The sequence below is a fragment of the Macrobrachium nipponense genome, chromosome 31, assembly GCF_015104395.2.
Source record: "Macrobrachium nipponense isolate FS-2020 chromosome 31, ASM1510439v2, whole genome shotgun sequence".
NCBI lineage: Eukaryota > Metazoa > Arthropoda > Malacostraca > Decapoda > Palaemonidae > Macrobrachium > Macrobrachium nipponense.
Genome location: NC_061093.1, coordinates 23,723,648 through 23,738,736, shown reverse-complemented (window position 1 = coordinate 23,738,736; position 15,089 = coordinate 23,723,648).

The window sequence follows — 15,089 nt, the reverse complement described above, 5'->3', positions numbered from 1 at the left end:
TAATATATATGTGTGTTGTGTGTGTGTGTGTGTTGTGTGTATATATTATATATATATATATATATATATATATATATATATATATATATATATATATATATATATATATATATGTATGTATATATATATATATATATATATATATATATATATATATATATATATTATACGATCACAAGTAAAACGTGAAGATTGTATATCAAGAGCCAGAAGGAAAAATGGAAAGCAGCAGTACCTAGCGCTTTCGTTTATTCTTGATACACCTCATCAGGGTAAAATATATATAAGAATAAACTACTGCGCGAGGTGTGTGTGTTTGTGTGTGTGTGTTGTGTGAATACCCTAAAAGCAAGAGAGACTTCGGGAAATTCCTTCGAGCCTATCAAATCATCCAGTGGGACGTCGTGATTAATTACAGAGGCCTGAGTATTGACACCAATGTTATTACATAACACATTCTAAGGGGTGGGGGGCGGGGGGAAGGCGGAACACGGCACGGGAACCTCGTTAGTGAAGCCGCGGCACCTCCGTCGATATTACGTCAATCCTCGGAACGTCACTCTAGGTGTGTATAGGCTACACCTCCTCTATTAAATACTCCCTGTTGGTTATGGGTCTGGCGCTGTAGTAAGGCGATACGCTCCGTAAATTGCCTGGCTTGTAACACTATATATATATACTCCGGCTACTGCTGCTGCAGTTGCCGTTACAGCCGTTCTCTGCCACATCGTAGGTGACTCTCTTCATTAATCTTTGTAATAGGTGTACTTTGTCCCCGACCCCACACGCACACACCCTCCTCCCTTCGAGCGAGGAATCCGTAATGAATAAGACTTTCACAGGATGGGAGTCATTCCTAAGGGCGCCGCGATCAATAGTGGCGATGATGTAATGGGGTAATGAGTATTTATCCTCTTACGTGGGTCGGTATTTGATTTTTTACTAGCTTTATTAAAATTTGTCATCGCTTGATATTTATCTTATTACTTGGACCGGTATGATGATTATTATTCTTATTGACGTTTGTCCCCGCTTGATATCTATCCTATTACTTGGGTCGGTACTTGATGCATTATTTCGTCCTCACTTGATATTTGTTCTCTTACTGAAGCCATTTTTTTTTTTTTTTGGTGCACTATTATTTACGCTTGTCCTCCCTTGATCCAGAACCTCTTACGTGGGGCGTTATCTGGTGCGTTATTACTGACGTTATGCTCCCATGTTGTGACATTCACCCCACCATCGTATGTTGACGCTTACTGTTTTAAAGTGAATGTCAGAGATAAAGCTTCCACTTTCAGGAAATCATTTATGAATGATCCTTCCACTTATAATCTTTCTCCAGCCCTATTTATTTCCAATATGTGGATATCATCCACATTAATATTTGCATATCGTATTTCATTATTTATAGTTATGCATTTTCTCATATTCATGGGTTGCTCATCGTAACTACAATTCTTCTTTGAATTGTTTTTGTCATTGTCTTTACGTTATACATGGTTAGCAATTCGATTTATTAAAGAAATTACGGGTCATAAATACAGGAAGTTCCAAATTACTCCGACCTTTTGCACTATAATAAGAAGACTGTCGGTAATTTTACTGTGGGGTTTATACGGAACAGGAGGGCACCATTGGCAGTACACTGATTTTGAACTGAGGTCATTTTTTAATAAATTTTTTCGAATGATGACAGTAAGAATGTAGATAATGTTAGACTGTAACACAACTTTTAACTAACAACTTCAGTTCTGCTAATAGAGGCCGGAATTAGAGAAAATCAAATATTTAAAAGTTAATGAGCAAAAAACAAACTAGGATATCTGAAGCAAGAAGTCAGTGCAGGCGATACATCCATTTTCTAAATAAAGTCTAATTCCATCTCAGAAAGATATTCTCTCTCTCTCTCTCTCTCTCTCTCTCTCTCTCTCTCTCTCTCTCTCTCTCTCTCTCTCTCCCCTAGAAGTCCTAGAAGCACCTTCAAGAGTCAAAAAGAAAATGACGCGGATTATTTCCTCGTCCAAAGAAAAAGAAAAGTGAAAAAAAATTATATTTCTATGGCAGATAAGGAAGCGAGTTTACCTATCATTAACAAACTGTTTACCTGCGTCAATAATTCACGTCCGGGTCTTCATTTTATGCCGCCTTCAGCTCCTCTGAGTCAACGGGAGCTGGAACTACGTGTCAGGAGATAAACGAGCATTTAATGGTCGGCTTCCTTAGTCTTATTCAAAGTGAAAGCATTATGAGAGCTCCTTTCAGTTTCCGTTAAAAAGGAAGAACGTCTTCCAGTTAACTCTGTTTTGGATGCTTGCTCTGGCTGCCGTGTGTAGGCTTGCTTCCAACACAGCGGTTTTCATTAATGCTAATTCGACACCAGACTCAAATTGTCACCTGCTATGGCTCGTCCTAGGACTAATGAATTTCTGAAACCTTTTATTTTTCTTTTACTTCTGTGAACCAAATAGGTAAATTATAAACGAGAAATGTTCTTTTAAGCTTACTGGAAGAAAATATGAGGTTAAAGAACTGATATTTTCTCCCAGTGAGCTTAAAAGAACATTTCTCGTTTATAATGGTACTATGAACAATAGGGGAAGAATAAGCCAACTTTCGAGCTGCTTATACTCGTCCTTTATGAGCTGCAAGATGCCCTAAAGAGATGCATGCCCCATTAATGGAAAGCATTAGCCCGTTAATGACTGTCATCTGCGTTATGGAGCATTTCTCTTGTAGAATACTGTTGATGGTTATACCATGTGAAGAATGGAAAACACTACAAAGAAAAATGACTAAAAGTCATCCTCTATTTTAGGCAACTAAAACTTTACAAAGTCCTGACCTATATTCCAATCTCATCCGTCCCCTACACCTGGCGCCCCCATCCCCGCCCTGCCCCTCGCCCCCCCTCCACCACAACAACCCCATTTTTTCTTTTGTTATTTACCCTTATGGCACAGTGAAAAGAAACAACAAAGCTCATCTAGCCCTGGAGCTTACATGTGACCCCACCAACCTAAATGGTGTCTTGGCCAGGGAGTAGAAATATCGAGATACCTGCCTGTAATTCGAACAACTCAGATTATGATAACTTTGTCAAAAAATTCAAACTAAGTCTTATAGTATGATGTCTTGAAATATTAGTTTGATCTGCTCCAACTCTTAACTGCATCGAGTATTCAAACAGACGTGAAAGAAATGTCAAAGAAGCAAAACAAGGGGTGACCTTAAATGTTACATTTCTTTATTACCCAATTCTGCTCATTCATCCCCTCATACCCACGTTACTACCTTCCCCCACCCCACCCCAAATTGCTTGACCACCTACTGGTTTTATTAGATCTTTGCCAAAGTTTATAGGTTTTGCAAGAAGAAGAAGAAGAAGAAAGAACAACTCTTCGTAGACCCCAAGGTTCTCCAAGGATTTTCCGACAGAATAAATATGATCGTGGGACATACTGGAGAAATGTGTAAATTAAAAACTGTCATCATTTTTTGCCACCTTACCAAACCTTCTGAATGTTGCCATTTACCAGAGTCACCCCATTGTTAATTTTTTGAGGATCCAAAATTCGGCACTTTCACTTGACCAGCAACGTAGCTTTTCGATTGCAAAAATTGGCTTGTAAGTTGTACAGTAAAGTTATTTATGAAATTGCATTGAAATCTTGCCACTTGGCATAAAAAGACGTCTAAGTCCTTGAAATTGTACTAAAGTCACTCCAATTGTAATGAATCTTAAGTTCCGAATATTTAATCCAATAGAAGAAATGTGACGGAAGACAGTGAAGGAAGAGGAGCAAAAAGTTCATTTTTTCATTAGATAGCAATATTTATACTGGAATGTAGGTGACCAATGTTCATACTTTGGTAGAGGGAAATACATCACCAGCGTGGGTGCAGTAGTTTTTATTTCCTATACAACAGATAATGTAGTGAACTATGGGTGGATACACCCGTAGAGTTAAACAGCAGGTTTCCGGAAAATGGATTCCGGAGTCTTAATTCAGGTATTCTTTTCAACCTTTTTCCGGAAGGTGTATCTGAACTACGTCTCCGGAATCCACCTGTTGTTTAACCCTAAGGTTTTATCCTCCGTATGTTATTACCTTCTCTTTTGTAAAGAGAATAAAAACTTCCAAATCAATAATAATAATAATAATAATAATAAATAAAGTGTTCATAAATAATATGCAACAACTACTCAATCCTAAATAAATTACCTAATTTAACTTTAGTAGGATAACTAAATGAAATTTTTTAATTTTTTTATGAATATCAACAATAAATCCGAAATGAATATTGAAACCTTTACCGTTCCCTGTCCTTGATCATGCCCGTCTTCACACAATGATACCCAGAAATCTAGATCATCATAGGGAATCCATCGGCTACGTCAGCATATTATTAGCATTTCAAAGACCCTAGTTGAAGATCCAAATGCTAATATCGTTGATACGTCTCGAGGGATAAACGCCTTTACGCTCTCTTCGCAAACGAAGCGCTTTCCCCTCTCAGTCGTTGGTCAGTGTCAGACATGCTTGAGGGAGATATTGGTAATAGATCAAATCCGTGTAAATCCCGTGACCCAGATCTCATCACATGTGATATTCCTCCCCTTGTATTAGCTGCCTTGCCATGCACAGAAGGTTTTAAGCGTTCATAATGTATTGGTTTCATTATTGATCGTTTGTCAGTGTAAATTAAGTTTCTGAAGAAATTCATAATTTTCGTCTGGTCTCAAAGGCAGAGAAATGTAGTTTTCTTTGATTTTATGAGCAATCATATGTTTGCTTGCATCCATGTACTTGCATTTCTTCCTTACTTGCATGTGTAGGGCTGGGTCTTTGTATAACTAGGCGCCCTGTGGGTTATTAAGACCTGCGACGTTATACGCAAATATCTGTTTGTATACTTCCCATCCTCGTTGGAGTATCCTGGATTTCGATGATAATTCTAAGTTCATTCAGTATCTTCTTTCTGATGTCAGGTTTTAGTGTTGAAACGCAGAGTACAAAAATAGATGTATTCTTCTATCTTACATCGTGAAGTTTAGATAACATTGGACAGGTCTTCCAATGAAGTTGGGTAACCGAAGTCTGACATACGATTTGGTTTACAAATCAGAGGTGAGCAGACAATAGCTCGACATACGAACATACACACAGATGACATAGATTACAAGTCACGTAGGACGGTCTGGGTTACAGCTCAATTTGTTTTCTCAAGCAGAAAGCTTTGTCAACAGTTTACAAAACAATAGATTTGATGACCACAGATGACGACAAACCAAGACGCTGACTGATACAACACGTCAAGGCCTACATTATCTTATCTGGTCCGATCACACTCCTGCAAGCAAACTGGTTGACCTCTTGGGTCACTGGTTTTAATTAATCATAGTTTTAGTTTTTATATATGGAATAACACACATTCCATATAATTATATGTAACACTTACACATGGACGCTGCCTGTCTTGTTCGGGATGGACAAGACCAAAGCCAGGTAAGTAAATTCATCTCACCCAGGACTAGAAAATTTTCCAATGGCACCTGGCTGGTAGTACATAAACGACCTTCTTCTGATCCCGCTACTTGTACGTAACTCCTGTGCCCTTCATTTATTTTTCCCGTTCGCTACGTACATGACTTTTTTATCTTGTGTTATGGGAGTTAATAATGAGCTCTGCAAGTAACAGACTACTTGTTAACCATTTTCATGATGCCAGTTTGCTTCATAAAATTCACTAACTAGGAAAGCTTTTTCCCCTTATTTCTTTGAAGGTTGCATTAGGCTAAAAAGAATATTTTTACTGTGCTTCTAAGGTATACATATGACGTCATACCTCGGGGATCTGAAAATGAAGACTGAAATATAATAGCTGCGTCCTTTTAGAATTCGAAGCAACGTCCAGGACATCCTTCAAATAAAAGTAAATCTTTTACTCTTTTCTAGATTCCCGATACAAGACTTTACGCTTTCTTGGAAGAGACAAAAAAAATTGTTTGGCGTTTCGGCATTCTTGAGAAAATTAAACCATGAAATATTCTTAAAATTTAAAACTCTCTTTGCCAGTTACCTTTCTACAATTATCGCAAATCATCCACTCAGCCAAACTATCTCTTCCACAATGTATAATACTTTAAAAACTTTACTGTAAAAAGTATTCGATTTTGCATGATTTATTTTATTATTTTACAGACACTTAACGCTACTCTGGATACTTTTTTTTATTATTCTATTGACTTTTAACGCTATTTTGCATGTTTGTTTACATGCTCCTCACAACATTATGCAGTGGGTGTGGGTTGTAATCACTGTCTTTCAATTATTTTTGTATTCCTGCAAATCAAAACACTATCAATTCTATTTATACATTATTAGTGTAAGTTTCTTCTCAATTTTCCTGATCTCATTATAGATGTGCCTAAACATAAGCACTCGCATATTTTCAAATTCAAATGTGCTCATTTGGTGGTTACAAGTACTGTTAAATTGTTGTTGGAGTCGATGCTTCAATCATCCAGTATATTCTTAAGGTAATATATATTGATAACAATATTTTTCGCGTCTACTAGACATTTTCACACTGTAGGATAACAAACAAATAAAAGAAAAGTGGCTGAAATAACTTGCCAAACTATGTAACATAAACGCCTTATAATCAACAGCTATAAGGGGTGTATTAGGTATCGTAAACCTTATGAGTGTTTACTGAGCCAAAAAATGGAAAATTGAGCTTAAATCGCTATCTCGGAAAACACAATTAATTCCACTATACTCCAAATGCAACCTGCTATATAGGATAGACGGAAAGGTAAGCCATTTTTGCCGTTTAATATGGGCCAACTAGACAAGATGATAAAGCGTTTGACCACTCGTATAACGTACCGGAAGCCGAAAACAATAAATCGTTAATGTGATATGAACGTGAGGTCAAACTTCGAATAATCGAGCCTACAAAAACAAGTGATTTTGAGGTTCATGTCTTCAAATCTAACTCTTGACATTAAGAAAGGCTTGGGCTTCATGAGCCTGGTGCCTTGAGGTCATTTGAAACTCTGATGAAATTTGACAAAGATCGGTAAACTAGTGTCAGTCCCCGGAGCATCAGCTATATATATATATTATATATATATATATATATATATATATATAATATATATATATATATATATATATATATGTGTGGTGTGTGTGTGTGTGTGTGTGTGTGTGTGTGTGTGTGTGTGCGCGCGTGTGTATGTATGTATGTATAATATATATATATATATATATATATATATATATATATATATATATATATATATATATATATATATATATGTGTGTGTGTGTATATATATATATATATATATATATATATATATATATATATATATATATATATATAATAATATATATAATATATATATATATATATATATATATATATATATATATCTGAAGAGTGATGAAACTTACGAGGAGAGGAAGAGAAGTGAGCTAGAGAAGCTTTTACTAGCCGATAAGATTAATGAAATATCAATAAACAGTAAGTGAAGTCACGATAGACAGGAACAAATTCCGATGGATAAACTAATAGACAGTCTGATGACAAAGTAAATGAATGTAGAGCCATAGCAGATGAATAATTCCTCCTCTGAGGCAAAGTTGAACGGAACATTTTGAAATTACTAGACAAATAGGAGGCGATATCAGAATAGATCGACTTTATTTCTTTGTGGAATATTTTTTCTTTATTTTTTTGTAGGTTAGCTTTAAATTCCGCCCTTATGGAAGGTTTCCATAGAACTGTTAACCACCGAGGGTAGCTTTCTCAAACGATAAATAATAGCAGCTCTATTTAGTGCGTTCGTTTTGAACATCCTCTCTCTCTCTCTCTCTCTCTCTCTCTCTCTCTCTCTCTCTCTCTCTCTCTCTCTCTCATTTTATGAATTATTTTTCACACACCAGAAACTCATATCTCTCTCTCTCTCTCTCTCTCTCTCTCTCTCTCTCTCTCTCTCTCTCTCTCTCTCTCTCTCATTTTATGAATTATTTTTCACACACCAGAAACTCATATCTCTCTCTCTCTCTCTCTCTCTCTCTCTCTCTCTCTCTCTCTCTCTCTCTCTCTCTCTCTCTCTCAGTTAATTTCTCCCACGCCGCAAGTTTTTGTTTTTGCAAGCGATAAAAAAAATATTCGCAACTTCAACATCTTATCAAAGACCATGCTGCCAGAATCCTATAACAACCAAAAAATAAATTTCCTTTGCAATATCCCTTAATTCCCTTAATTTCCCTTAAAATTTCCCTTGAAAACACAATCTGTGATGCTTGCTCATGAGACGTATACTATTACCGTGCCTTACCCTCTGACAATATTGACAGCAAGAAGTGTTAATGAGAATATGTTTACTTCTAGGTTATTTGTTCATCTGTATGTTTTGTAAACAGTCTTGATGACGACTATAAAGACTGGTGATTTTCTTGTTTGTTCAGCCAGTAGCTCATTATCGCTCCTATCACCAAAGGTCAATAATTGTCTAAAGCATTACTTGTACGCGAGATCAAGGAGCATTTCATTGAACTAATCTTATTAAAAAATACTTTAATGGATGAAGAGATTAAAAATTCTGATAAATCTGAAAACTTTATATTTAATATTTGAGTGGTTCATTTTAATTTCACATCGTTTCCAAAGTGGGGTTACAATAGAGAGGACACTTAGTTATGAATCAAGAATAACTTCGTTAGCAAAATGGGTTTCCTGAAGGACGTGAAATTTCATTCATAACCGATCAAATGTAACCTCAATAAATAGTACTATCGCGTTATTCTTTACACAAACCGAATTGATAAACAAAAACGCAATTATTGCTTGCCATTCTTGCTGTCAATTGTGTGATTGCGGAATTTACATGGGCAGCAATTGCCATGCTCGTAACCTAATAAAACAGAACAAAAGTCAATGAAAAGTCCAAGTTATAATGGCAATGTGGGTGAAGTCCTTTTTCCTCCGTCATGTTTTGCCACTTGTGGATCAATGTCAAAACGGAAAGCGTTTTTTTATTTCGTTCGATAGCAGCGTATATATATGAAAAAATACTCGCCGAGTGAAATTTTCTACCAAATTACTGCAACAGTTAAAACAATATGTGACATGTTTAAAATTCACCTATTTGTATTTACAACACATAACTCGTAAATTCTGGAAAAGCAAATTGCAGTATACGAAAACAATAGCGGGATTCAGGTATGATGTAATTTCATTTTTTTAACAACAATAAAACTTTACATCCCACGAAAAAAAGGTGAGGCAAATAATCTCTGACATATGACCAACACCAAATCCACCATTCGATTTTGCACGAAATTAAATAGTACGACTTAGCTATATTTTTGGTTTAGCCCGACTCGCAGACTAATTTTCAGTGAGGAGCTATGTGAAAATAATATAACACTGTCAAGTTTGAATATTCCATTTCCTTTCATTTTTTCGACTAAAATCAAATATTTTGGTATACCCTGTTTATCTATATTCATAGCACGTTGTTTTAGAAAACAGAGGTCGGTGTCTGAAGAATCGTCTGAATAATAGTTACGTTCATTTTGCTTCAGATATACACAATACCGTCACAGAATGTTGATATTAGAGTGACTCGTAACAAATTATTGTCATATTAAGTCGCTCTCTAGGTTTCATTATACAAACTCTATTGTCAATGGACCTAATCTTCCTCCGTTTTGGTCAAGGGTAGATTCACATACGTAAATTCCGAACTCTGTTGGTAAAATTAGAAATAATGAAACAAAATGTGAAAACCCCTAAAAAATCACTTACAGGTACTATTCTACAAAAACAGATCCACTGGATTGTTTACGATGCTACCGAATGTACTGTTTTCCTTAAGTGCTTACATCAAAACTAAATATACACACAAAAAATAATATTTCTCCTCTCAATAGCATTGAATTGCTTTTATATTTACGTACGGAAATAAACATTCATTTTTTCCGAGTAACTGCGCATTGCGAGAGCACAGTTTGAGATATGGTAAATGGCCTCATAAACTTAGGGAGATCCATGGTGTTTTATGTGTACCTGACGTATCAATAATCTACAGGGAAAAGTTATATACGCATAGTCAATAAGATGGGAGAACTAGAAACCCAAGTGATAATAGAGAACTGGACAAAATGCTCATAAGAACCGACTGTCTTCACAGACTTGTAAATATCACAACGAAGTGAAATGCCAAATAAAATTTTAAAAAATTTTAACTGCCTAATATTACGGAAATTACGAAAATTCAGCGATTCAAGATGAAGCCTTAACGATCTTACGCGTTAAATGTTACTACAGGATCTGGAAAAAAATGTTCTTAAATATGTTTTCTTACGGGAAATAAACAAGAAAATGACAGTTTTGAAAATTCTAAATATCATTCATTTCAGGACAATGAAAAATGAAGCACTCTGATTATGTTAAAACAAAGGTAACTGATATCTCTCTATATATTTCTTGATTTGATGAATAAAATACCACAAGTTAAATATTAACTGACAAACTTTTCTTACAGGCTGGCATCAATTCTAATGAGAATATACTCCTAAGATATCATTATTTCTTCAAGACCGGTCAGGTATTTTATAATGGAAGCATATATCCATATTTTCCTATCTACTTTGTTAGTTCTTCCAAGACCGCGAGACTAAATGCGCTTGGAAATGGTCCATAAGAATAGAAAGTTTTTGTAGATGGGAAATAACAGGATTAATTCTTGGGAAATAAAACCATCTTCCTAGGTAGGAAATCGAAGAAAATTGAGAATAACTGAGGATAAAAAGGACATTAGTTACCTCCACGATCTCCAGTATTGCTATTATTCTTTATCGGTAGATTGTAAGACGATCCATATTGTTTATTTCTCTTGTAGAAAGAACTTGTACGAGGAAATACACCATTTAGATATTATTATTTTATTGAGGATCCAATAAATATAATTTCTTAGTGTCAGTTTACGATCAATATTTATATCTATCCTTTTAAGTTCAGAGGAATATATATATATATATATATATAATATATTATATATATATATATATAAATATGTGTGTATACATATGTGTGTGTGTGGGTGAGTGAGCAGATATTGGTATAATTTTATTTATGCGAATTGATAAAGATAAATGAAAGCAAAAGTGCTTGCAAGTTCATCTAAGAAAACTCCCTTTGTTCACCTTTTTCTTAATCTTTTATAGTATTTCCAATATTCCTCTGAACAACATATATACATATACATCCAGCCCTACGAAAGTTTCCTGTTAATTAAATACCGAGACCATCGTCTCCTTCGCGGGAAAACTGTCGACTGACCTCGCAATATTCATTCCCCCGTCCGTTTAATCCTCTTAGACAGTGAAATATATTGAGTTAAAATGTCACCTCGTGTTGCAATATCCAGCCCAAAGCTACGAAGCCTCCCAGTCCACACGAGTCCCAACCCTTCTCAAAGCTTTCCCGAGTGCTGACGAGGAAAACGTAACCAAAATATTGCGTAGCGCAACAAACGCTCCCCTAAATCCATTGTCCAGTCTCTCTCTCTCTCTCTCTCTCCCTGTGTGTGTGTGTATGCTTCCTCCCTCGCAGTCTGCCATTCCCTATGTCCTTTGCACAAAAGTTCGAGACGGACGGGGAATGCGAAAACAGATTAATACCGAGAGGGTTTACATGACTTCCATGTGCTGGAACGTATCCTCTGTATCCAGATCCAGGTCTTCGATTTTGTCTGGAGGATGGATGATGAAGAGCATTTTGTTATGGTTCTTCTATATATACACATTATGAATGCTGTCTGTACTGCAAACGAACGTCTCTCTCTCTCTCTCTCTCTCTCTCTCTCTCTCTCTCTCTCTCTCTCTCTCTCTCTTGGTGGAACTATGTGAAATAAGATCAAATCGCGTACAGAGAACCTGAGATGAAATAGAAGACGTGAAGGACATATAAGATGGAACCTGGTTAATTATTAACTTCAGATAGAAGAGGCTACGCTAGAGGGGAATAAACACCGGAATAACAAAACCATTTGGCAGCCGTTAACCTACTACAAAGCTGAGAACCGCCCCCCCTCGCGAATTGTTTCTTCTTCCCGAAAAGTATCATTCTTATCTCTCCCAAAACCTGATCATTTGTTGTCTAGAAAGAGGACTACCTCAGGTTAAAATTCCGAAGACATACACATTCATGACCTTTTTTGCATAATTCTGCTATCCAACTGGCAATGAAATCAGATTAACCTAACAAAATTAAGAACTTTTGACGAAGGTTTTCACATTTGATTTCATAATCTATGGGCAAAGGTGCGTACGTAGCATTATGATTACTGAAGCCTTCAAATTTTCGACATATCAAAACAGCAATACACCGTACCATGAGAGTACGTGTTCATGACACTATGGACACATTATGAATAATCTTATTGACAAATATTCTTGATATTGCATAAGTATTTCAAGGTGGGTGCATGATCAGAATGCCTTTATATTGCTAACACAAAAACACATATTTATGTATGTAGGTGGTATGTACGTATGTATGTATGTGTATATATATACACTCACATATATGTATAGATATATATATATATATATATATATATATATATATATATATATATATATATATATATATATGTGTGTGTGTGTGTGTGTGTGTGCGTGCGTGTGTGTGTGTGCGTGTGTGTGTGTGGTGTGTGTATATATATATATATATATATATATATATATATATATATATATATATATATATCAATAATCTATTAATATAAAATTTATATATATACATGTATATATAACATTTTTATATTTTTACAAAAGAACATTTTGGTTCATAGATAATTCCTGGGCAATGCAAGAACTTTTGGCACATTCATATTAAACATATGCTTGTATTATTATATAAATAATGATAATAAAAACAATAGTAGTAGTAGTAGTAGTAGTAGTAGTAGTAGTAGTAGTAGTAGTAGTAGTAGTAGTAGTAGGAGTAGTAGTAGTAGTAGTAGTAGCAATGAAAAAGTAAGAAGAAGAATCCATCTTTTCTTTATGGATAATGCAATCTCCCATGATCGTCGCACAAAGAACACTCGATCAACTGACCCTCTCCATTATCAAGATACGAACTCATATTCCCCTGCGAAGCGTTTGGTTATCTTTCACTTCGACGCAGTTTTCCAGGTGCCCTTATCGAAGGGATCACCCTGTAATTTCTACTCTGTGAGTTATATCTTTTCTCTCCTACATAATCACTCTCTTCCTCCACTCCTTAAGAAACTCGCCAGCTCTGTGTTTAACCAGGATAAGAGCTGTGATTTTATAATGATTTTTTTTTACGTTAATGAAAGCATTGATGTAAAGATAGCGATTTCCATTTTTGCTTCTTTTATGGCACGGCGGACGAGGAGAGGTAAATTACTTCCCTTTTCATGGCTAGTAGTAGCCATCTTGCTTGGTGAGACGTACCCGCGTGAAGTCAGATTAATCAACAGATATCACAAGTTTAACATACGACTAGAATTTGAGAAATATCTAGAAGTGTTCGTGAACTATCGGTGATAAGATTAGTGTGAAAATAGTAGGATAAAGCGTCTTCTAAGTTAGTTTATCAAGTGTAATACTATAAATCAGAACAAGATGGCAGTAAGTTCCAACTGCGGGAAGAGGTGGCGTAATTTGGCGTGTTTAGCAGATTCGCAATACGATGAGGTAGCAGGAAGGGAACTGGCATTTCTCATCTATGAAATCAGCAACAGTCCTAACCAAAAAGATACAAAAGCATTCATAGATATATTAGAAGGATATAATCCTTCAAACTGGAACAAATCTAATGAAAACATCTTGAAAATAATTGAAGAAGTTCCAAATAAAATCCAAGTGGTCAAGAGACTCATAAAGAAAATATACATAAACCAACATATTCCGACAAAGAAAATGAATAAGGTGAATCTTGTGAATATCCTAATTGATGCATTAGGAAAAAGAATGCCAAAAGCATGCAAACTGTGTAAGGTTTGGTATAGCATAGTCAATCCACAAAACCTAATCAGAAAATGTGCTGCATGCAACATTCCGACCCATCCACAGTGTGCTGAGGTAATACAAGATTTGAGAAAAGATACAAGAATTTTTTGTTCAACATGTCTATCATGGATAGACAATGTTATTAAATCAAGATTGAATGTACAAATAGTTGAGGATGAAGAAGAAGAGGAAGAGGAAGAAGAAGAAGAAAAAGAAGAAGAGGAAAACGGAAGAGAAGTAAACAAAAATGAAATGACAGAAAAAAATAAGGAAAACAAAGAACAAGATAAAAGTATGGATGCAGAGATACTCATTGATACTACATATGAGGCAATAAAGCAGCATACCTACGAAGAAATAAATTACGATATGACAACAGAAAAGCAAATCCCGAAGAGGCTCTACCCAGATCTACACAATGACGGGAAAGAGGAAAAAATAGACAAGAAAGACAAAATCTGCAACCTTTTGAAAAGAGGGAATTGCAGATTTGGAGAAAGATGTTACTACAAACATCCTAAGATATGTCAAAACTATGAAATATATGGTAAATGTGCATACTTAGATGGATATGGGGATGATTGCAGAGATCTGCATCCAAAAATATGTAAAAACCTAAAAGAAGGAAAAGGATGTAAGTTCGACAAAAAATGCAAATATATGCACCCTGTAGCCATGAATCATAATCAAATAAATAACCAACCAAGTAATAAAATCCAAAATAAGAAAGAAACAAATAAAGAGAGAAATCAAGAATATCAGGTAAAAGAGAAAAGCAAACCACCAATGAGATATGCAGAGGTGTCAGCAAAAAATTTCAAAGCATCAGCTCCGAAATTCTACTCAAGAGATAATAACTGTATTTATTATGCAAGAGGATATTGCAGAAACGGAGAAAATTGCAGATTCAGACACAAAATGAATAATTATGATGAAGGAAGATCAAATATTATGGAAAAGTTGGATTTTTTAACGTCAGAATTTCTGGAAATGAAAAAAAGAACAACATACCAGAACAGG